We start from the raw sequence: 23,600 nt of genomic DNA, 5'->3' as shown, positions 1-23,600 counted from the left end.
GCTGTGGGGTAGTAGGAGAGGAGGAGCTCGGAGTGGAGATGGAGAAGGAGCGATCGGAGAGGTATGAGGTGAACCAGGAGAAGACCGTGCCAGTGATGCCAAAAGAGCGGAGGGTGTTGAGCAGGAGAGGGTGGTCAACAGTGTCAAAGGCAGCTTGACAGATCAAGCTGGATGAGGATAGAGAAGAGGCCTTTGGATTTAGCCGATAGTAGATCGTTAGTGACTTTGGTCAGGGCAGTTTTAGTGGAATGTAAAGGGCGGAACCCGGATTGGAGGAGGTCTAGAATGGAGTTAGCAGTAAGGTGGCTTAGGAGACGATTATAGGTCAGACGTTCTAGGAGCTTGGAGGCAAAAGGGAGGAGGGAGATGGGCCTGTAGTTGGATGGAGAGTTGGGGTCCAGATTTGTTTTTTTTTTGAGAATTGGGGAGACAAGAGCGTGTTTGAAGGAGGAAGGGAAGATCCCAAAGGATAGGGAAAGATTAAAGAGGTGAGCCAGGTGAGAGCAGACTGACGGACTGAGACGACGGATAATATTGGAGGGGATAGGATCGAGCGGGCAGGTGGAGGGAGAAGCGGATTGAAGGATAGAGTGGACTTCAGCAGCAGTGGTGGGGTAAAATGAGGACAGGGGTTGGAAGGAGGGGAGTGGAGATGTAGGAGGGGAGTAGGGAGAGGGTGAGGTCATGGCAGCAGTGATGGCAGTCCTGAGAGAGGAGATTTTGGTTGAAAAGTAGGTAGCAAAATCAGTGGCTACGATGGAGGACGGAAGAGCTGGAGGAGGGGGGGAGAGCAAGGAGTTGAAGGTGGCGAAGAGCCTGCGGGGATTGGATGATTGGGAAAGGATGAGGGACTTAAAGTAGGATTTCTTGGCCAGAGCAAGGGCAGAGCTGAAGGAGGAAAGAATGAATTTGAAATGGAGATAATCTGCAAGGGAGCGTGATTTCTTCCAGCAGCGCTCAGCAGTGCGAGAGCACTTTTTAAGGAATCGGGTGATAGGCGAGTGCCACGTTTGGGGGTTGGAGCATCGAAGGGGGATAGAGGAGGGAGGGCAGGCAGAGTCCAATGCCGAAGATAGGGTGTCATTATAGAGGGAGGCGGCGAGGTTCGGGCAGGACATGAGGGCGATTGGGGCGAGAAGAGGACACAGCGTGTTTGAGAAGGCAGCAAGATCAAGTGTGTTGACGTTATGCCGTGAGACAATGCGCTTGGGAGGGGGGGTGGGAGAGGGGGAAGCAGTGAGGGAGAAGGAGATGAGGTGATGGTCAGAAAGAGGAAAAGCCGAGATAGTGTAGTCAGTAAGGGAACAAGAGCGAGAGAAGACGAGATCGAGGGAGTGTCCTTGGATTTGGGTGGGAGAGGTAGTCCACTGAGATAGGCCAAGAGAGGAGCAGAGAGAGAGGAGTTTGGAGGTGCCAGGATCAGCGGGGTTATCCAAGGGGATGTTAAAGTCACCAAGAATGACAGATGGCAGGTCAGAGGAGAGGAAGTGTGGAAGCCAGGAGGCGAAGTTGTCAAGAAATTGGGAGATAGGGCCAGGGGGGCGGTAGATTGCAGCGACACAGAGGTGGTAGGGGTAGAATAGACGGATAGAGTGAGACTCAAAGGAGGAGAAAAGGAGAGAGGGTTCAGGGTGAATGACACTGTGGGTGCATGAGGCTGAGAGGAGAAAACCCACACCGCCACCTTGGCGACCGTCAGGCCTGGGAGTGTGAGAGAAAGAGAGGCCACCGTGGGAGAGAGCAGCTGGAGAGACAGAATCAGAGGTGGAGAGCCAGGTCTCGGTGATAGCAAGGAGGTGGAATGCTCTAGAGATGAATAGTCATGGATGGCAGGGAGTTTGTTGCAGATGGATCTGGCGTTCCATAGTGAAAGTTGAGCGTTGTGTTTCAAACAACAACACCACACCTGATTTCATTGCTGTCATTGAGTATCAATGCAAACACATTCTAACATTATGGTGGAATCTATAACAAATTACAATCTTAGGTCTTTGTCACAGCATACTGTAAGATGACATTTTTCAGCAATTTTGGAAATAAAGAAACCCCAAGGTTTTCCCGGGCAACGCCGGGCGGGTCAGCTAGTATTACAATAAAATAGAATATGAAAATTTAGACTGTGTTCAAACTCACCTTTTCAGTATTCTAACTCACCTGCTTCAGTTTCCAACTCACAAGTCACTAAAGTAATCAAGCTTTACTTTAGTCTGCAAGCTTCCCTCTCAATGAGCAAGCCTGCAGAATACAGGAGGGGAGGTAACTATGATGTAACAGTGTAATGTGGGCTAGGTGACATGAGGGAGATTGGTAGACTAATGAGGGAGAGAGGGAGATTGCTGCTATTTCAAGGAGTCTCCTGCAGAATGCAGGAGGGGAGGTAACTATGATGTAACAGTGTAATGTGGGCTAGGTGGCATGAGGGAGATTAGTAGACTAATGAGGGAGAGAGGGAGATTGCTGCTATGTCAGGGAGTCTCCTGCAGAATGCTGAAGGGGAGGTAACTATGATGTAACAGTGTAATGTGGGCTAGGTGACATGAGAGAGATTGCTAGACTAATGAGGGATGAGGGAGATTGCTGCTATTTCAGGGAGTCTCCTGCAGAATGCAGGAGGGTAGGTAACTATGATTTTTTTCACAATGCGAACGCAGTTTCAGGGCTCGACAGAATTAGGCCCATGGTATGATATAACATGTACTTCCCGCTCATTATATGTGTAGGGGCTCAAGACGTGGGTTTCAAAACCGTATAGATGCTGCTATATAGCTTTTTACACACTAGTATGCATTTCATACCTCCCAACATTTTTATCTTTGAAATAGGGCTGTCCACGACCATCGATGATTGAAAATAATTGCTGGTTTATGGCCGATGTAGAATATATTTGCCATCAATGGGGTAGAACCAGATGGCTTCCCAACATCGATGACACAGCATAACCAAATAATTTTGTTTTTCCCCCCTTAAGGTACTGTGACACGGAGAATAGCTCCTCATCGTACATCCGATAAGCCCCGCCCCCAGGCTCTGTAGCCTCGCCCCGCATGCCAGTCAGGCAGAGAAAATAGATGTCCATCGATAGTTTGAAACATTAATGGTCATCTATTTCATGTTATGCTACCATCAATGATCATCTGTAATTTTGCCATCGATGGCCATCTCTACTTTGAAAACCCGGAACCCCCCCCCCCCCCCCCAGCAAAGGGGGCGTGGCCTCACAGGATGCCTCAATCACAGACCACACCCCCATTTTACATGCAAAAGTGAAAACCCCATGTCGACCTTTTGACTGTCGACCTTCCTCATGTCAACCTAACGCTTGTGTCGACCTATTGACCTTTCAACCTAACCCATATCGACCTTCAGTCATGTCCACCTTCAGCCATGTCGACCTTCAGCCAAGTCGACCTAGTGGTGTTGACCTAGTGCTTGTCGACTTAGTTGCTGTCTATCCAATGATCCCATTCCGATTAAGGCTGCCCTGACTTTCCATTCTGCTGGGCCATATCTGATCCAATGGGTATTGTTTGGATGTAGGATGGGGCTACACATTGCGCGGCCATGACTTGTGAGAGGTGCCGCACTGGCTGCCCCGTATGCAGGACACTAGCCAGCATTACAGCTATAGAGGCACTGGGCAGATTACAGGGAAGAAGTGTCACACTCACACCTGCTGCAGGACCTGCACGTGGAAAAACAAATAAGACAGAAATAGAGGCGATGGAAACAAGCTCGGGATCTATAGTGTCACCGGCTGGTTATCTCTGGCTATAACCACATCCTCTAATCTACTCTCTGTATATGTGTAGGTGCCAGGTGGCCTATAGTGTATACTGCGCTCACTGTGGTGCTCTCTGTATAAGGTGTATGCGGCCTATTCTGTATACTGTATTGGCTGTGGCTCTCGTAGCAAAAGAACATAAATATCCACAACCCTTGTACATAAGAATCAGATAAAGCAAACTGTCCTGACTCCTCTGCACTGCTGGTCTCCTCTAATTCCTGTCCTGTTACAGAATGCTTCCTGCAGGATGGAACCGTCCCCACTGATTCCCAGGCAGGCAACATAGAACATACAGTCCCCATGATTCCTGATGGAAACTGTTACTGTAGGGAGTGGGAATGTAGCAGGATAGTGTAATACAGGGAAGGGCTGCAGGGAGATCTCTGTGTACACTATGGTGCAATCTCACTGCAGGCAATAGCTGTAATAGCATCTAATGTAATTATATATACATCTGGCGGCTTCCTGGATGTGAGGAAGATCTCCCTGTAAGATGCAGCAACTGCAACATTTATTATTATGGTTTAAGCTGTTGTACTTGCCCATAATCAGGGCTGATTATAGGGATATGCACATATTGGCATATAATGGGGCCACATTGGACCCCATCGCCCAGCCAGAGCATTGGTTATAGGACCTCTCATTGTACATAACAAATACTAGTAAAGATAATTTCCAACTGTGATCTGGGAAGAACTACAATGTGTTACACTATAAACTGGGGGCACCCGGTGGTATAATGAGAACTGGGGGCACTCCAACATGCAAAAAGTGAATTTAGGCACTGCTATGGGGAGGTAAATAGGGGTGTTGTTACCCAGTCATTATACAATAATGTTACGGAGATGCACAATTGCTCAACTAACGAGATCATACAGGGAGGGATCACTGCAGCAGATTGACAGATTTGATCTCCCAGGTTCACTCCCGGAAGCAACGATTCAAGGGATGAAACGCTTGGTTTCTGGGTGCCATATTTATCTGCAATAATTTGAAGCCCCTGGCATTGATCTCACACCTGGTAAGGGTTTGTCAGGATATAACACCAACCCAGTGATAGTTGCTGCCAATCATAAAACATGTGGAGAGTCAGAAGCACAGCTGTGCCCCCCAGGTAACAGACCCCAAGGATGACAGATAGGCAGTTTACTACATTGAATATTTTTGTTCCAAATACATCAATAAAAAACATTTATCCATGGGGTAACTTGAAAAATGTCTGATACTTTATGGCGCTTTGATTCATGTTTGTGAACCAGTGATTTATAGCCTTTTACTATTTGCTTTGAAAAATTGAATTTTATTGTGATTTTTATAATAGGTCAAATCTTTTGCATTTCTCACCACAGAAAAACAATGTAAAAAACAAACAAACAAACGAGCCAGGTAGGAGTCGAACCTACAATCTTCTGATCCGTAGTCAGACGCGTTATCCATTGCGCCACTGGCCCCACATGCTGGAGACCCCAAAGGTAGTTATTATGTATGTCAGGAGAAAAACGCTGGAGACCCCGGGGGTAGTTATTATGTATGTCAGGGGATACACGCTGGAGACCCCAGGGGTAGTTATAATGCATGTCAGGGGATACACGCTGGAGACCCTGGGGGCAATTATGTATGTCAGGGGATACATGCTGGCTAGTGACAATATGGTTCTTTGTAAATCCTATGGGTGAGATTTAATAGGATGAGAGATTCAGAGAATCTGGTAAGAAATCTCCACTTTTTTTTTAAAGCGGCAATCATTTACACGGCAATACCAGTTTTGATTTTTAAGTGTAAATGATTGCCGCTTTAAAAAACCTGGAGATTTCTTACCAAGTCTCTCACTTTCTGAATCTCTCATCCTACATCCTATTAAATCTCACCCTATATATATATATATATATATATATATATATATATATATATATATATATATATATATATATGTATATATATATATATAACCTCCCAAATCCATAAATGTATCTCTGTATCATTATAACATTCTCTGCTTTTCTCCCTTATTTCCCAGTTGGAGTAATCTGACCTGGGGTAGTTTATAACTGGAATCTCCCAGGACATCAGGTAGAGTGTGGGGTGATTCCAGGCAGAAGATGCCGTATTGCACCAAGGCAAAAGTAGGTATTGGTCGTAGTGTCAACAGAACTTGGGTCAACCACTATAAGTTGCCCCAATTTAGGTCACCATGCATTATTTCTACCATTGAAGTAGGTTGGCATGGCTAAGGCTGACAGGGTTGAAAGGTCGAAGGAAGCATTAGATCTACAATGGAAAGTTGAACAGTCAACAGGTCGACATGAGTTTTTCACATTTTTTTTGTCCAGAATGTCAACATGGAGACCATCTAAATACTGCTCCCCTTGCATGGCTTGCCATGCTTTGTACACAGTGGCTTGCTGTGCCCGGGACACAATTTTATTCTAGCATTCCGTCATAGTGGATGGTATGACAGGAGATATCTAAATGGGGTGAACGTATCCTGCTAAATTAAGGAGAGAACAGATGTAAATTGACCCAGGCCCCCTCTGTCAAGGGAATCCCCACACCCAGGACCACCAAGACCATTCTTTAGGCTGCATCTTCATCAGGATCACATCCAGGTTATTGTAGCTGCACCGATTTCTTCAGATTCTGCCAGGGGTGCCAGTAAGGAGTTTCTTTGCAGAACAGTGATTTGCTGTAGCTGCACAGGAGTCGATACTCATTATCCCCACTTATGGGAACCCTGATAAAAGAAAGAGACACAGCACATGATAACACACATTCTTATATCTTCTGGTGTGCACTCATCCATAGCATGCTGCTGCTGGTAAACTGTGATTTAGAGTAATTTCTATACATTTTTATTTAGTTAAACACATTTGTTTAATTAGAGTATCTGGTGTCCATAGTGATTTGGCTAATGCTATAATGGTACAGAAAACAACACGTACTGTATAAATAATGCCTACAATTTGCAGACAGTCTAGTGTTCATAATAAAATGGGTTGGGATTATTTGGTCTAAAGCATGATGGTCGACAGTCATTAGATCGACATGGGAAAAGGTCGACAGGGGTCTAGGTCGAAAGGTCATTAGTTCGACAGGTCGTTAGTTTGACAGGTCATTAGTTCGACAACGTCTAGGTTGACAGTGAAAAGGTCAACATAGGGCTTTTCACTGTTTTTGACCTTAATGTCAACACAGTCGACATGGAGACAGTTTAAAGTGCACCACATCCGCTCGCTATGCGTCGGGCACAGTGCCTCGCTGCGCTCGGCACACTATTTTATTCTCCCACCACGCCCTAGTGGATGGTAGGGCATGAAATACCACCTGTCGGCACATGTCGGCTCAAAAAACAGTGAAAAACCCCATGTCGACCATTTGCCCGTCAACCTAGACACTGTCGAACTAATGACCTGTCGAACTAATGACCTGTCGACCTAGAACCATGTCAACCTTTTCCTAAGTCGACCTAGACCCGTGTCGACCTTTTCCCATGTTGACCTAATGGTGTCGACCTAATGACTGTCTACCATAATGCTGTAGACCAAAGGACCACATCCCAATAAAATAACATTTAATACACAGAAAACTTAATTATATGTTTATGGAAAAATTCACACAAAGTCAAATTGCATTTGGAATTCATTGCATTTATTGCATTTTTGTGTGTGGAATTTATTGCATTTTTGTGAGTAGAAAATAAATATCACAGTGAATATATATATATATATATATATATATATATATATATATATATATATAGATGGGAAAATAACCCTTTCACTGCGCTATATAAATATCGGCAGCACCTCTATAAGTCCCCCCTGTTAGTGGAGGAGAAAGAACGGATGGATAAAAAAGATATAGCGTGCGCCTTCAATTGATTCACCACCACCACCTTAAATATCAGATGGACATAGATATTTCTGGTAAAACAATTAGTACAATTTATTATAAAATACAATTTGTTCCATATGCAGTCACAGTCTTCTTAATCACAATAACCCGACGCGTTTCGTCCTACGGACTTCATCAGGGGTATTACATATGACTCTAGGTGGTGAAGAACAAAATTCAGCATAAAGTTATACATATAAGACTTTTTAAATGGTAATATACATACCATATTGGCATGTGTTCTTTGATAAAAAGCTGGTTGTGCTGGTTTCTCAGTAGAATACTGGAACCGTCTAAAAACGTGTCTCTGCAATTTCTATAGAGCAGAACATATTTTTCAGGTATTACGCTAGGAATAACATCAGAGGTGAAGGTACGTATTTCTCTCAATCGAGATAGGAAAGGAGGTGAAGAAGGAGGTAGAAAACGGAGGAAGGTAAAAAAGGTAAAAAAAGGTAAAAAAGGTACATACCCCTTTCAGTATGGAATGGGGCAAAAGAGTAGATGATTTGGAGAGGGTTTTTTTCTCTCTCAGTCCTCTCTAAAATAATATGATAAGGGATCCACATGATTTATGTCAGCACTGGTGATATTATGCATAAATCTTAATTGAGAGTTACCCAAATGATGGATATTTAGAGTACTCAATACTTCCAAAACCAGAGAACAACAAGGTTTTCACCCTGCACCAAAATACTACAATATCATGTAGTTTTGTGCATGGTAATTGAAAAATGCCACTGTGTGATATAATTTTGTACATAATAATCTAAAGGACTTTGGCTTTATCCCATCAATTAATAATTCATGACTTCACATAAGCATATACATTGTATCATACAGATTACTATAAGAGTGACAACATCAGAGGCTTTCTCTTTAGGGCCCTTATTCTGATCGGTGCGGCCCGATCAGAATATGCGGCCGCAACCGTGCAGGCGAATCCCCGCCTTCCATACGGATCGCCACCTGCCGTCCGTACGCGGATATGTGGCGATCCGCATGAAATTGGACGGGGATACGCCTCCTCCATGGTGGGAGCAGCCCCTGCATTCGATGGTCGCCGAACATCGAATGCAGGGCCGCACGCTCCACCAGGTCCCGCAACACAAGACCACACGGACACTTGTCCGTGTGAAATCTTGTATGGGGGTGGGCAGCTGACATCCGGCGATGTCAGATGCCCGCCCCGTACCCACGCGTCACGGCCTCATTACCATGCATACGCCCCGCGTTTGCATGGGAACGCCCATGAAACGCGGGGCGTATGCATAGGGTAATGAGGATAAGTAGCCCCTCACGCCCCTCTACGCCCCCTGTGCGGCGTATAGAGAATCCTTGCGGCGAATTCGCCTGCACATGCGCAGAGTGACCTCTGCACATGCGCAGTAGATAAACATCGGCGGCCCGTACGCAAGCGGGAATATCCGCATCGATCAGAATAAGGGCCAAGGTTACATCAGGCTATTAAATCTCTTGTTCTCAATAACAAGGCACAAGATGTAATACAAGCTTACAGAATACATGGCACTGATATGAATGCAAATACAAGTTTACAGAGCACTGATACAAAATGTAGCAATCATGGACAACTGTATAGTGTCAGGCTATTACTTCCCCTGTGGTCAGTAGCAGAGCACAGGGTGAGCCTGCAGTATTATTACATAACATAGGAATATATATATAGGCATATCAATTAGGCATATATATATATATATATATATATATATATATATCGTCAAGCAAGAAACCCCATATAACAGACCGCAGTTTTAGTATAAATACTTCCCAAAATATATTGTTACTAACATAGGCGAATCTAGGGGGTGGTCCGGGGGTGCACAGGACCACCCATTAGCCCATTTTGTAGCTGAGGGAAGGGGCTTTCCAACGAGCCCAGCCCCGTGTCTCTAGCCCCCTGGGAACCGGAGATACAGCCAGGCAAAGCTGGAACGTTTTCCCTATAGAATAACATGGGACCCACTAATTCCGACCCCCACCCAGTTCAATGGCTGCCAGTTCCCCCTTCGGCATTACTGAAGCTTGAGGTTGATCACAATCGAACCCAAATCGCTGGGCCTTCAATCTGATACCAGGCTGGATCCATATGGGTTAATTGGTTCCAGGGATATTGAGGTTAAACCGGTTTTTTTTTTTTTTTCATTTCTTAAATGTAATTTCATGACTATTTATGTTTTTTAAGGGCAGATTTCTCTGGAACCAAACAGCCCAGTTTCACGGGACCAAAATCATTCAAAGCCAACTCAAAAGTTCTTCAATATGATACTGGTCTCATGTAAATGGGTCAGTTGGTTCCGAAGATATAGCTGGTTGGTTAAAGGGGGGTAGGAAGAGGGGAGTGTTTGTCTCTCCCCCTCATACCATAAAATGCAGGGACTAGGCTGGTGTATAAGGGGTCAGCCTGGGAATGTCCCTGCCTGATCCTGGGACCATATTCCCGGGAAAATCGGTGCATTTTCTATTGTGAAAGGGGTATTATTTCAAACAGCCGTGACCTGCAGTGCTCTGAATACAGCCGGGCAGCCCCCTGCTCTCTGCCCAGCTGTCAATGACTGTCACCCCTGCAGTTTCCGCTCCAATTATTCTCCACGCTTTCACCTCAGCCCGCCCCCCTTTAATCATGTGCGGCATCATGTGTAATGGGTACTATGGTGTGCGGCATCATGTGTAATGGGTACTATGGTGTGCGGCATCATGTGTAATGGGTACTATGGTGTGCGGCATCATGTGTAATGGGTACTATGGTGTGCGGCATCATGTGTAATGGGTACTATGGTGCCATCAAGCAAGAACCCCCTAGCAATGAGCACGTAGGTAAGCAGCACTTATGTGGCAAATATGTAATGGGCATTACAGTTTGATATGTATGTAATGGGCATCATGATGTGTGGCACAATGTGTAATGGGCATTATGGTGTGTGGCCTTATGTGTAATTGGCATTACGACGTGTGGCTTTATGTGTAATGGTTATTACGGAGTTTGCTAAAATGTGTAATGGCCATTACTGTGTATGGTCTAAAGTGTAATACCACACCCCTTTTTGTGATGCCACGCCTCCTTCCCATGAGGCCACGCCCCCTTTTGCAGCGCGGCTACGCCGCGCAAAGGTTCCCCTGCTGTTATGTCTGCATCTGGGACCACCCATTACCATAATTCTAGATTCGCCTATGGTTACTAATGTTATATAGAAATATCTCGCAACAACAAACATTTAACCATGGACACGCCCATATATGGAGCTAGACACACCTTTAAGTCACCCATATGTTTTAATATTCATAATCCTTTACGCCTAGAAATAATTGACTCAGACACAATAACTGGACTCGTAGACAATAAATAATGACTCAGACAACTGTATAAATTGGAAAATTAAGGTCACAGCCAAAATTTATTTAAAAGCATGGCTGGAATGAACTATTAATCAATAAGTGGCCAAGAAGCATGGCCCCTCGGTACTAGCTAATGCATAACTAAACAAATGGGCGTGGCTATAACCACGCCCAGCGTGACCTTACGGAGTAGCTCCATTTTCCCTAAATTGGCAGAGCACTGGTCCCTCCCTCAGATGGTGACCTGGTCCTCCCCTAAGGTAGTGACCGGCTCGCCGCACTCAAAGGGTAAATGCTAGTCAATTTCAGTCACGCTAATCTCTTTCCAACCGAGGAGCCATGCTCTCCGCCCTCCACACCTCCTTCTTGCAAGGCCCTAAGCCTTTGCAATTTCTCCTCTCCTCCTCCTTTTCACCTGCAAGGCCCTCAGCCTTTGCCACTCCTCCTCTTCGCCCCTTACTTGCAAGGCTCAGCCTTTTCCAAGCATCATTTCATGCACTTGCACAACAAAATTTTCTTACTTCGGGTGGGTGGGTGGGAATCCAAAAATGGCAAGAGGAATAATTTACCTCAGCCAGCCCTTATATTAACTCCTAACTCCTCCCCCTCACTCGACTCCTACTGGCTAGCTCAAATAACTGCACCCAATTACCATCCCTGACTAAAACACCAATCCCCAAGAGGCTAACAATTACTTCATACAAAACAGGGTGCTTATCTCCACTCAAGCTTAAGTAAGCTTTCGTTCCTATTTGGGCAGAGTGTGACACGCCCCCTCATTGGCGCATCCTACTGTAATCTCCCTGATTCTAGTTTTCAAAAGTAGACAAGTATGTCCAGCTCTGTATGTAAATGCGTCAGGATGCAGTATGATGCGACCGGCATCCAAGCACGCAGCATCGGATCACTGTGATACCAGCATCTGCTGACTTGGAGCCCCATGGAATCACTCAAGGTGCCCACCACAGATCATTGTTAGAGGTCAGGAAATCTCCACCTGATGACGTGATCCCGGTCTCTTCCCTACCCCTAAATGGCGGTGACATGTCTCCGTGGTCACAAATAGAGACCACAAATGTATTATTTATTTATTAACAGTTTCTTATATAGCGCACACAGATTCCGCAGCGCTTTACAGAGAATATTTGAACATTCACATCAGTCCCTGCCCCAGTGGAGCTTACAATCTATATTCCCTACCACATGTACACGCACACACAGACATTCGAGGGTTAATTTGTTGGGAGCCAATTAACCTACCAGTATATTTTTGAATTGTAGGAGGAAACCAGAGTACCCGGAGGAAACCCACACATACTGTTTGTTATTATGTTTCATATCTAGAAATAATTTAGAAGTTTACTAACTATTTTTCTTTATTTTTATATTATTTACAAAATGTTTTTAAATTTCCATAAACAAAAAAAAGAGCAAGCCAGGTAGGAGTCGAACCTACAATCTTCTGATCCGTAGTCAGACGCGTTATCCATTGCGCCACTGGCCCCACATGAAGGAGACCCCAGAGGTAGTTATTATGTATGTCAGGGGATACACGCTGGAGACCCCAGGGGTAGTTATTATGTATGTCAGGGGATACACGCTGGAGACCCCAGGGGTAGTTATTATGTATGTCAGGGGATACACGCTGGAGACCCCAGGGGTAGTTATTATGTATGTCAGGGGATACACGCTGGAGACCCCAGAGGTAGTTATTATGTATGTCAGGGGATACACGCTGGAGACCCCAGGAGTAGTTATTATGTATGTCAGGGGATACACGCTGGAGACCCCAGGGGTAGTTATTATGTATGTCAGGGGATACACGCTGGAGACCCAGGGGGTAGTTATTATGTATGTCAGGGGATACACGCTGGAGACCCCAGGGGTAGTTATTATGTATGACAGGGGATACACGCTGGAGACCCCAGGGGTAGTTATTATGTATGTCAGGGGATACACGCTGGAGACCCCAGAGGTAGTTATTATGTATGTCAGGGGATACACGCTGGAGACCCCGGGGGTAGTTATTATGTATGTCAGGGGATACACGCTGGAGACCCCAGGGGTAGTTATTATGTATGTCAGGTGATACACGCTGGAGACCCCAGGGGTAGTTATTATGTATGTCAGGGGATACACGCTGGAGACCCCAGGGGTAGTTATTATGTATGTCAGGGGATACACGCTGGAGACCCCAGGGGTAGTTATTATGTATGTCAGTGGATACACGCTGGAGACCCCAGGGGTAGTTATTGTGTATGTCAGGGGATACATGCTGGAGACCCCAGGGGTAGTTATTATGTATGTCAGGGGATACACGCTGGAGACCCCAGGGGTAGTTATTATGTATGTCGGGGGATACGCGCTGGAGACCCCAGGGGTAGTTATTATGTATGTCAGGGGATACATGCTGGAGACCCCAGGGGTAGTTATTATGTATGTCAGGGGATACATGCTGGAGACCCCAGAGGTAGTTATTGTGTATGTCAGGGGATACACGCTGGAGACCCCAGAGGTAGTTATTGTGTATGTCAGGGGATACACGCTGGAGACCCCGGGGGTAGTTATTATGTATGTCAGGGGATACATGCTGGAGTCCCCAGGGGTAGTTATTATGTATGTCAGGGGATACATGCTGGAGACCCCGGGGGTAGTTATTATGTATGTCAGGGGATACACGCTGGAGACCCCAGGGGTAGTTATTATGTATGTCGGGGGATACACGCTGGAGACCCCAGGGGCAGTTATTATGTATGTCAGGGGATACACGCTGGAGACCCCAGGGGTAGTTATTATGTATGTCAGGGGATACATGCTGGAGACCCCTGGGGTAGTTATTATGTATGTCAGGGGATACATGCTGGAGACCCCGGGGGTAGTTATTATGTATATCAGGGGATACACGCTGGAGACCCCAGGGGTAGTTATTATGTATGTCAGGGGATACATGCTGGAGACCCCGGGGGTAGTTATTATGTATGTCAGGGGATACACGCTGGAGACCCCAGGGGTAGTTATTATGTATGTCGGGGGATACACGCTGGAGACCCCAGGGGCAGTTATTATGTATGTCAGGGGATACACGCTGGAGACCCCAGGGGTAGTTATTATGTATGTCAGGGGATACACGCTGGAGTCCCCAGGGGTAGTTATTGTGTATGTCAGGGGATACATGCTGTAGACCCCAGGGGTAGTTATTATGTATGTCAGGGGATACATGCTGGAGACCCCAGGGGTAGTTATTATGTATGTCAGGGGATACACGCTGGAGACCCCAGGGGTAGTTATTATGTATGTCGGGGGATACGCGCTGGAGACCCCAGGGGTAGTTATTATGTATGTCAGGGGATACATGCTGGAGACCCCAGGGGTAGTTATTATGTATGTCAGGGGATACATGCTGGAGACCCCAGAGGTAGTTATTATGTATGTCTGGGGATACATGCTGGAGACCCCAGGGGTAGTTATTATGTATGTCAGGGGATACACGCTGGAGACCCCAGGGGTAGTTATTATGTATGTCAGGGGATACACGCTGGAGACCCCAGGGGTAGTTATTATGTATGTCAGGGGATACACGCTGGAGACCCCGGGGGTAGTTATTATGTATGTCAGGGGATACACGCTGGAGACCCCGGGGGTAGTTATTATGTATGTCAGGGGATACACGCTGGAGACCCCAGGGGTAGTTATTATGTATGTCAGGGGATACACGCTGGAGACCCCGGGGGTAGTTATTATGTATGTCAGGGGATACATACTGGTGACCCCGGGGGTAGTTATTATGTATGTCAGGGGATACACGCTGGAGACTCCGGGGGTAGTTGTTATGTATGTCAGGGGATACACGCTGGAGACCCCGGGGGTAGTTATTATGTATGTCAGGGGATACACGCTGGAGACCCCAGGGGTAGTTATTATGTATGTCAGGGGATACACGCTGGAGGCCCCAGGGGTAGTTATTATGTATGTCAGGGGATACACGCTGGAGACCCCAGGGGTAGTTATTATGTATGTCAGGGGATACACACTGGAGACCCCAGGGGTAGTTATTATGTATGTCAGGGGATACACGCTGGAGACCCCAGGGGTAGTTATTATGTATGTCAGGGGATACACGCTGGAGACCCCGGGGTAGTTATTATGTATGTCAGGGGATACACGCTGGAGACCCCAGGGTTAGTTATTATGTATGTCAGGGGATACACGCTGGAGACCCCAGGGTTAGTTATTATGTATGTCAGGGGATACACGCTGGAGACCCCCAGGGGTAGATATTATGTATGTCAGGGGATAGACGCTGGAGACCCCCAGGGGTAGTTATTATGTATGTCAGGGGATAGACGCTGGAGACCCCCAGGGGTAGTTATTATGTATGTCAGGGGATACACGCTGGATACCCCAGGGGTAGTTATTATGTATGTCAGGGGATACACGCTGGAGACCCCCAGGGGTAGTTATTATGTATGTCAGGGGATAGACGCTGGAGACCCCCAGGGGTAGTTATTATGTATGTCAGGGGACATGCTGGAGACCCCAGGGATAGTTATTATGTATGTCAGGGGATACACGCTGGAGACCCCAGGGGTAGTTATTATGTATGTCAGGGGATACATGCTGGAGACCCCGGGGGTAGTTATTATGTATGTCAGGGGATACACGCTGGAGACCCCGGGGGTAGTTATTATGTATGTCAGGGGATACACGCTGGAGACCCCGGGGGTAGTTATTATGTATGTCAGGGGATACACGCTGGAGACCCCAGGGGTAGTTATTATGTATGTCAGGGGATACACGCTGGAGACCCCAGGGGTAGTTATTATGTATGTCAGGGGATACATGCTGGAGACCCCCAGGGGTAGTTATTATGTATGTCAGGGGATACACACTGGAGACCCCGGGGGTAGTTATTATGTATGTCAGGGGATACACGCTGGAGACCCCAGGGGTAGTTATTACGTATGTCAGGGGATACACGCTGGAGACCCCCAGGGGTAGTTATTATGTATGTCAGGGGATACACGCTGGAGACCCCCAGGGGTAGTTATTATGTATGTCAGGGGATAGACGCTGGAGACCCCCAGGGGTAGTTATTATGTATGTCAGGGGATACACGCTGGAGACCCCAGGGGTAGTTATTATGTATGTCAGGGGATACACGCTGGAGACCCCAGGGGTAGTTATTATGTATGTCAGGGGATACACGCTGGAGACCCCAGGGGTAGTTATTATGTATGTCAGGGGATACACGCTGGAGACCCCAGGGGTAGTTATTATGTATGTCAGGGGATACACGCTGGAGACCCCGGGGTAGTTATTATGTATGTCAGGGGATACACGCTGGAGGCCCCGGGGGTAGTTATTATGTATGTCAGGGGATACATGCTGGAGACCCCAGGGGTAGTTATTATGTATGTCAGGGGATACACGCTGGAGACCCCAGGGGTAGTTATTATGTATGTCAGGGGATACACGCTGGAGACCCCAGGGGTAGTTATTATGTATGTCAGGGGATACACGCTGGAGACCCCAGGGGTAGGTATTATGTATGTCAGGGGATACACGCTGGAGACCCCAGGGGTAGGTATTATGTATGTCAGGGGATACATGCTGGAGACCCCAGGGGTAGTTTTATGTATGTCAGGGGATACACGCTGGAGATCCCAGGGGTAGTTATTATGTATGTCAGGAGATACACGCTGGAGACCCCAGGGGTAGTTATTATGTATGTCAGGGGATAAACGCTGGAGACCCCAGGGGTAGTTATTATGTATGTCATGTAATAAATGCTGGATAGTGAAAATATTGTTCTTTGTAAATCCTATAAGATTGTGAATTATTTTAATGATAAACAAAAAACATCCATAAACATCCGTATCTCTGTATCATTATAACATTCTCCTCTTTTCTCACTTTTCCCAGTTGGAATAATCTGACCTGGGATAGATTATAACTGGTTTATCTCCCAGGGCCTCGGGAAGAGTTTGCAGTCAGGGCCTGGCTCAGACCTTTTATTATTATTATTATTATTATTTATAAGGCGCCACAAGTGTTTGGCAGCACTGGGAAGAACAGTACAGGGAGACAAAACTTAACATTACAGTAAATGAATAACAAAATAGATTACAGGTAAAATGAACGCCCCAATCCAATACACATTACAGCTTAAACGGAAGTAGTGAGGAGTAGTTCAATGTGCTACAAGGGACTGGTGGCCAAAGATGGAGATGAGTATGTGGACGTAGATGGTCGCTGAGTATGGGAGAGCTGTGAGAAGTGTGAGGGCTTTGCCAGCAGGAGGGACGAAGGCGCTGAGGAGGTTTACACTGACTTTTAAGCCAGCAGGAGGCGACCATCGAATGTTTTCTCCTGCAGCGTAGACATGCGGGGGGGGGGATGTGTCTGCATTACACTCTGGCACTCGGTAAGCTGTGAGTCAACAAGAATCAGGCCCTAAATCTGGACAAAAGATGGGAGTAATAGACTGTGTGGGCAGACTCGAAATCACAATGGGAGAATAAAGCTTCCCACTAGGTGCAACCAGGGCCAACATCAGAAATTGTGGGGCCCAGGACTGTTAGATTAGGCAGCCTCCCCCCCCCCCCCCCCGGATGGCCGCTCCTCTACGGTCTGCTCATCATCTGCGCGGCCACGTCATTACATCACCTCGCGCGGTATGACGTTCTGTGTCCTGGTTGTTCAAGAGGCGGGCAGCAGGCAACCAGGTAACTGAAGCTACGCTACATGCCCCCTTGCATTTTTCAATTGTACTACTACCTGACCCCACTTCATTTCTATATTGGTTCACTCTTTCTGACAAAATCCTTCTTAGATGGACAAAACCATGTGCACTGCAGGTGGGGCAGATGTAACATGTGCAGAGAGAATTAGATTTGGGTGAGTTATTTTGTTTCTGTGCAGGGTAAATACTGACTGCTTTATTTTTACACTGCAATATAGATCTCACTTTGAAGTAAAACCCCATCCAAATCTAATTCTCTCTGCACAAGTTACATCTGCCCCACCTGCAGATGGTTTTGTCCATCTAAGAAGGATTTTGTCAGAAAGAGTGAACCAAAATAACCTCCTATGTAACTTGTAACCCTACCCCCACTTAAATAATATATATTTATTTAAGATGTGACCCCCCCACCCACAATTGCTTCCTTTTACATCACAGAAGAGGTAAATAAATGTGTAGCCAGCAGCAGCAGCAACAGCAGGTCCTGATCCTGTAGTGTAGTGTCAGTCAGTTCAGCTGCTGGAGACCAGTGTGCAGAGGAGAGATTCACCTCTGCAGACTCTCCAACCGAATCGCTGACAGGATGGTGAAGGATAGTGACATACAGTACACTGCCTGAGCAGCCTTTATACAGTGAGTACACACAGAAAGTGTGCTGCAGCTGGCCGATCACTGCTAGCTACAGTGATTGGGACACAGTGTTATGCAGCTCCCGGGGGTCTTCTGTTTAAGCAGGCAGCTCCCAGAGATGAGAAGGGGGGCGGCAGAGTGATAGAGCAGCCCAAGCCCTCCCTTCTCTGTCAGAGTGGTGTGGACCGGGACAGAAGTCACCATAGCACCCCCCTGACGGCAGCCCTGGGTGCAACATGCAAAAGCAAACAGTACTTTCCTACAAGCAGAGAGAAACATACTGTATATATAATCTGCCCCCCTCGCATTGCAGGGTGGTTTGTCCAGGTACAAGTCTGCCCCCTCCTGGCAGGAGAAGAGACAAAGATAAATGATTGGTTTTGCAGAGGAAAATATTTGGTACTTATATGTTAGTCGGGCGCCCACTAAGCTATTTTCTTAGTTTACGCTACACTATATAAAATCAACTACATGCCGACATGGATAGTGGGGGTATGAGCGTAACAATAGTGGGTGCCCAACTAACATATAAGTACCGAAGTGATGCTGTAATTTCCTATAAACATTATTTATGGATATAGAGAAAGAGAGAGCAGATGTTCTCCATGGTTCCAAAAATGTGGCTACCAAGGGTACAAACCACAGGCTGCACCGCACTGCTGATTATTACATTACAGAATCACGTATTCACCAGTAAGGAAGAAAAGAGAGGTATGTACCGCCACCTGGTGGCTATGCGCGGGATGTAGTAACGAAAAAATGTGGTAAAAACACGGTTTTGGGGTTTTTACTGCATTTTGAGATGCAGGAAAACCCGCACAACAGGTTTTCGCTGTGGGCGGTAACACCAGCAAAATCTGGTGATACCCCATAGAATCCTATAGGCTTCTTACCGCGACCCCCGCCACTCTGCAGGGACCCCAACAAACCCCCAGCTCACCTGTGACAGGGCAGCACGTCCATTTCTGCATACCTCCCAACTGTCCTGTTTTTCGTGGGACCGTCTCGCTTTTTTGGGACGGTCCCTCCGGGGCCGGCAGTGTCCCCCGGCGAGGGGGGGTGGGGGTTCAGTTGGGAGTCCCCCCAGCCTAATGAATAGACACTGTGCGCATGCGCACAAAATCTATTCAGCACCGCAGATGGAGAAAATGGGGTTGTGGCCTAATCGCGGCTAATTTGCATATGCCAAGCGCTTATTAGCATAGACCACGCCCTTATCGGTCGCGCTCGCGGCTCCACCACGCAAGTGTCCCTACTTTAGAGGAACAGAAGTTGGGAGGTATGCCTTCCGGGTGCAGGGAGGAGGAGGCGGAGCCCACTCGCAGCAGCCGGGTAAGGGAGGGAGGGAGGGGCAGCCACCGGGGACTTGCTCACCCTCTGCCGGCTGCTTTGCAATGGGCAGCTCTTATCGCAAGATAGTCGATGGAGGGGGGCAAAGTGGGGCAGTGGTGGATGGTGCATCCTGCCCTATATCTGGTGTCTTATGCAAGTCAGGTAGAACTAATTATATCCACAGACAGGTGTATGCAGGTTGAATGGCAGGTCAGTGCAATTACCATGGCATACTCTGTAGCGGTGATGTGACGTGCACCGTGCAAGGCGTCCGATGTCCAGCAGAGCGTCTCAGATCATACCGCTAGTCAGATCAGCGGTGTGCGGCTGAATGGCTCTGTCCTGTAGGCGCCGTGTGCAGGGGGAACGCCGGTAGAGTGGCGGGGTATAAATACGTGCTGGCAGGTAGATTGCACCTGTAGCCATGAACTCCTGTATGTTTTTTCCTTTGCTAGTCATTCACAAGATGAGTGACAGGAAGTAGGGGGGAGGGGGGGAATCGCAGGTGTGCAGGGGAACATACTGAGAGTGTCAGGGGAATCGTAGATGTGCTGGGAAACATACTGAGAATGTAAGGGAAATACGCAGGTGTGCCGGGAAACATACTGAGAGTGTCAGGGAAATCGCAGGTGTGCCGGGAAACATAATGAGAGTGTCAGGGAAATCGCAGGTGTGCCGGGAAACATACTGAGAGTGTCAGGGAAATCGCAGGTGTGCGGGGAAACATACTGAGAGTGTCAGGGAAATCGCAGGCGTGCCGGGAAACATACTGAGAGTGTCGGGGAAATACGCAGGTGTGCCGGGAAACATATTGAGAGTGTCGGGGAAATACGCAGATGTGCCAGGAAATATACTGAGAGTGTCAGGGAAATCGCAGGTGTGCCGGGAAACATACTGAGAGTCAGGGAAATCGCAGGTGTGCCGGGAAACATAATGAGAGTGTCAGGGAAATACGCAGGTGTGCCGGGAAACATACTGAGAGTGTCAGGGGAATACGCAGGTGTGCCGGGAAACATACTGAGAGTGTCAGGGGAATCGCAGGTGTGCCGGGAAACATACTGAGAGTGTCAGGGAAATCGCAGGTGTGCCAGGAAACAGGGCCGGTGCTAGGGTGTTTGGCGACCCCTGCAAACTATGAATTTGCACCCTCCCTCTCATAATATTCTTAGGGACAGCATGTCAAAATAACAGCTTGTCAAAATGAGGGACCACATTAATTACCAACATTTCAAATTACACCCCACAATAACACAATCGTATTCACATTACACTGCATGTAGTGACTGATTCACATTACACCGCAAAGTAGTGTCCCATATACACAATGGCACACAGTAGTGCCTCTCATAAATGTTACGCCACACAGTAGTGCCCCTCATACACAGATGCTCCCCCCACCACCGTCGGCATCAGCAAGTGTGTATGTACTTGCTGTGGCTGGCACCCCGCCGGTTCCCTGTAGCTGTCAATATTGGTTGCCACGGAACTTGGCAAGTGTGTATGGGCCGTAACACTCACCCGCCACCAGTAGCATCAGCCAAGAGGCATTGAGGCCACTTACACAATACATGGGTACAGTTTGTAGTTTCAGCATATTACCAACTGTCCGGATTACAGCATGACAGTCATGCTATTTGGAGACTGTCCCGCTGTCCCTCCTGCGATTTAGCTCCCAGGGCAAAGAAATAAAAATGCGCCCCCCCCCCCCCCCGAAATATATAACATGGTACAGAAGAAATCGCGCTGAAATAGGGGGTGTGGTTTATTTGTCGAAAGGGGCGTGGCTTAATATAAGGGGCTTGGCCTAGCAGGACAACAATTACCTTACATCTCACTTTTGCGACCTGCATGACCAGACATTGGTTACCGCAGGAATTGTCATTGTCCTCCCGCACTTAAGTTGGCCAGCTGAAGGCCACACAATGACCTAGTACACCTCACAGATCAAGGCCAATGACAGCCTACTTAAATCATTATACACTATTTATCCGTGATTCCAATAACACATTGGGCAGCACACTGTGATGACAATTACACCTTATGTCGCACACCATGATGACAATTACACATTATGTCGCACACCGTGATGACAATTACACATTATGTCGCACATCATGATGCCCATTAGACCCCACACTGTGATGCCCGTTACACTCCACACTGTGATGGCAATTACGCAATACTCCCCACACCGTAACGCCTATTACACATTCGGTACTTGTGTAATATCTGGGCGCCCGATTTTTTCATTGTATCGCATCGCATCACATGCAATATAGCGGCATACAATTCATGCGATGCGATTTTTCATTGTAAAGACCCAATTTTTAATTGTATAGTCACCCATGGGTGATTTCATACCATCACTATCCAACTACACATGGAGTTGATCTTATATAGTGTGGCGAGCGCAGCGAGCCACCGAGCCGGAAGCGTGGCGAGTGCAGCGAGCCCCGCGAGGGGACGCAGAATACATGTAAAGTAATCCGCGTCCGCTCGCCACACTACAGTATATAAAATCAACCCCATGCGTAGTTGGATAGTGGGGGTATGAAATCACCCATGGGTGACTATACAATTAAAAATTGGGTCTTTACAATGAAAAATCGCATCGCATCGCATGCCTTAAGTAGTGGCATGCAATGAAAAAAATTGGGCGCCCAGATAATACACAAGTACCACACATTCTGCCCCACGCACCGCTGCCGCCGTTTACTAATATGCCCCCACAGTGCCAGATATGCCCCCACAGTGCCATATATATGCCTCCACAGTGGCAGATACGCACCCACATTGCCACACATATGCCCCCACAGTGACAGCTATGCACCCACAGTGCCACACATATGCCCCCACAGTGCCAAATATGCCCCCACAGTGCCACAGATATGCCCCCACAGTACCACATATATATGCCCCCACAGTGACAAATATTCCCCTAGTGCCACAGATATGCCCCCACAGTGCCATACATATATGCCCCCACAGTGGCAGATTTGCCCTCACAGTGCCACACATATGCCCCCACAGTGACAGCTATGCACCCACAGTGCCAAATTTGCCCCCACAGTGCCACAGATATGCCCCCACAGTGCCATACATATATGCACCCACGGTGCCAAATATGCCCCCACAGTGCCATAGATATGCCCCCACAGTGCCATACATATATGCCCCCACAGTGGCAGATATGCCCCCACAGTGCCACACATATATGCCCCCACAGTGCCACACATATGCCCCCACAGTGACACATCGGGAAACATACTGAGAGTGTCAGGGAAACCGCAGGTGTGCCGGGAAACATACTGAGAGTGTCAGGGAAATCGCAGGTGTGCCAGAAAACATACTGAGGGTGTCAGGGAAATCGCAGGCGTGCCGGGAAACATACTGAGAGTGTCAGGGAAATCGCAGTTGTGCCAGGAAACATACTGAGAGTGTCAGGGAAATACGCAGGTGTGCCGGGAAATATACTGAGAGTGTCAGGGGAATCACAGGTGTGCCGGGAAACATACTGAGAGTGTCAGGGAAATACGCAGGTGTGCCGGGAAACATACTGATAGTGTCAGGGAAATCGCAGGTGTGCCGGGAAACATACTGGGAGTTCAGGGGAATCGCAGGTGTGCCGGGAAACATACTGAGAGTTCAGGGGAATCGCAGGTGTGCCGGGAAACATACAGAGAGTGTCAGGGAAATCGCAGGTGTGCCGGGAAACATACTGAGAGTGTCAGAGAAATCGCAGGTGTGCCGGGAAACATACTGAGAGAGTCAGGGAAATCGCAGGTGTGCCGGGAAACATACTGAGAGTGTCAGGGAAATACGGAGGTGTGCTGGTAAACATGCTGAGAGTGTCAGGGAAATACGGAG

At 47.4% G+C, this 23,600-nt stretch overlaps 2 non-coding genes across 2 annotated transcripts; both read right to left on the bottom strand.

Annotated features, from left to right (window-relative positions):
- Positions 1-5,162: 5,162 nt before the first annotated feature.
- On the bottom strand, positions 5,163-5,235 carry TRNAR-ACG (transfer RNA arginine (anticodon ACG)). Its single transcript has one exon. It is a non-coding gene; the product is annotated as a tRNA-Arg (tRNA).
- Positions 5,236-12,460: 7,225 nt separating this feature from the next.
- TRNAR-ACG (transfer RNA arginine (anticodon ACG)) lies at positions 12,461-12,533 on the bottom strand. Its single transcript has one exon. It is a non-coding gene; the product is annotated as a tRNA-Arg (tRNA).
- Between the last annotated feature and the right edge of the window lie 11,067 nt (positions 12,534-23,600).

This window comes from Crinia signifera, chromosome 9 (assembly GCF_055691185.1).
Source record: "Crinia signifera chromosome 9, ASM5569118v1, whole genome shotgun sequence".
Taxonomy (NCBI): Eukaryota; Metazoa; Chordata; class Amphibia; order Anura; family Myobatrachidae; genus Crinia; species Crinia signifera.
Note: the sequence above shows the minus strand (reverse complement) of the source record. Positions and strands in the feature narration are given on the sequence as shown.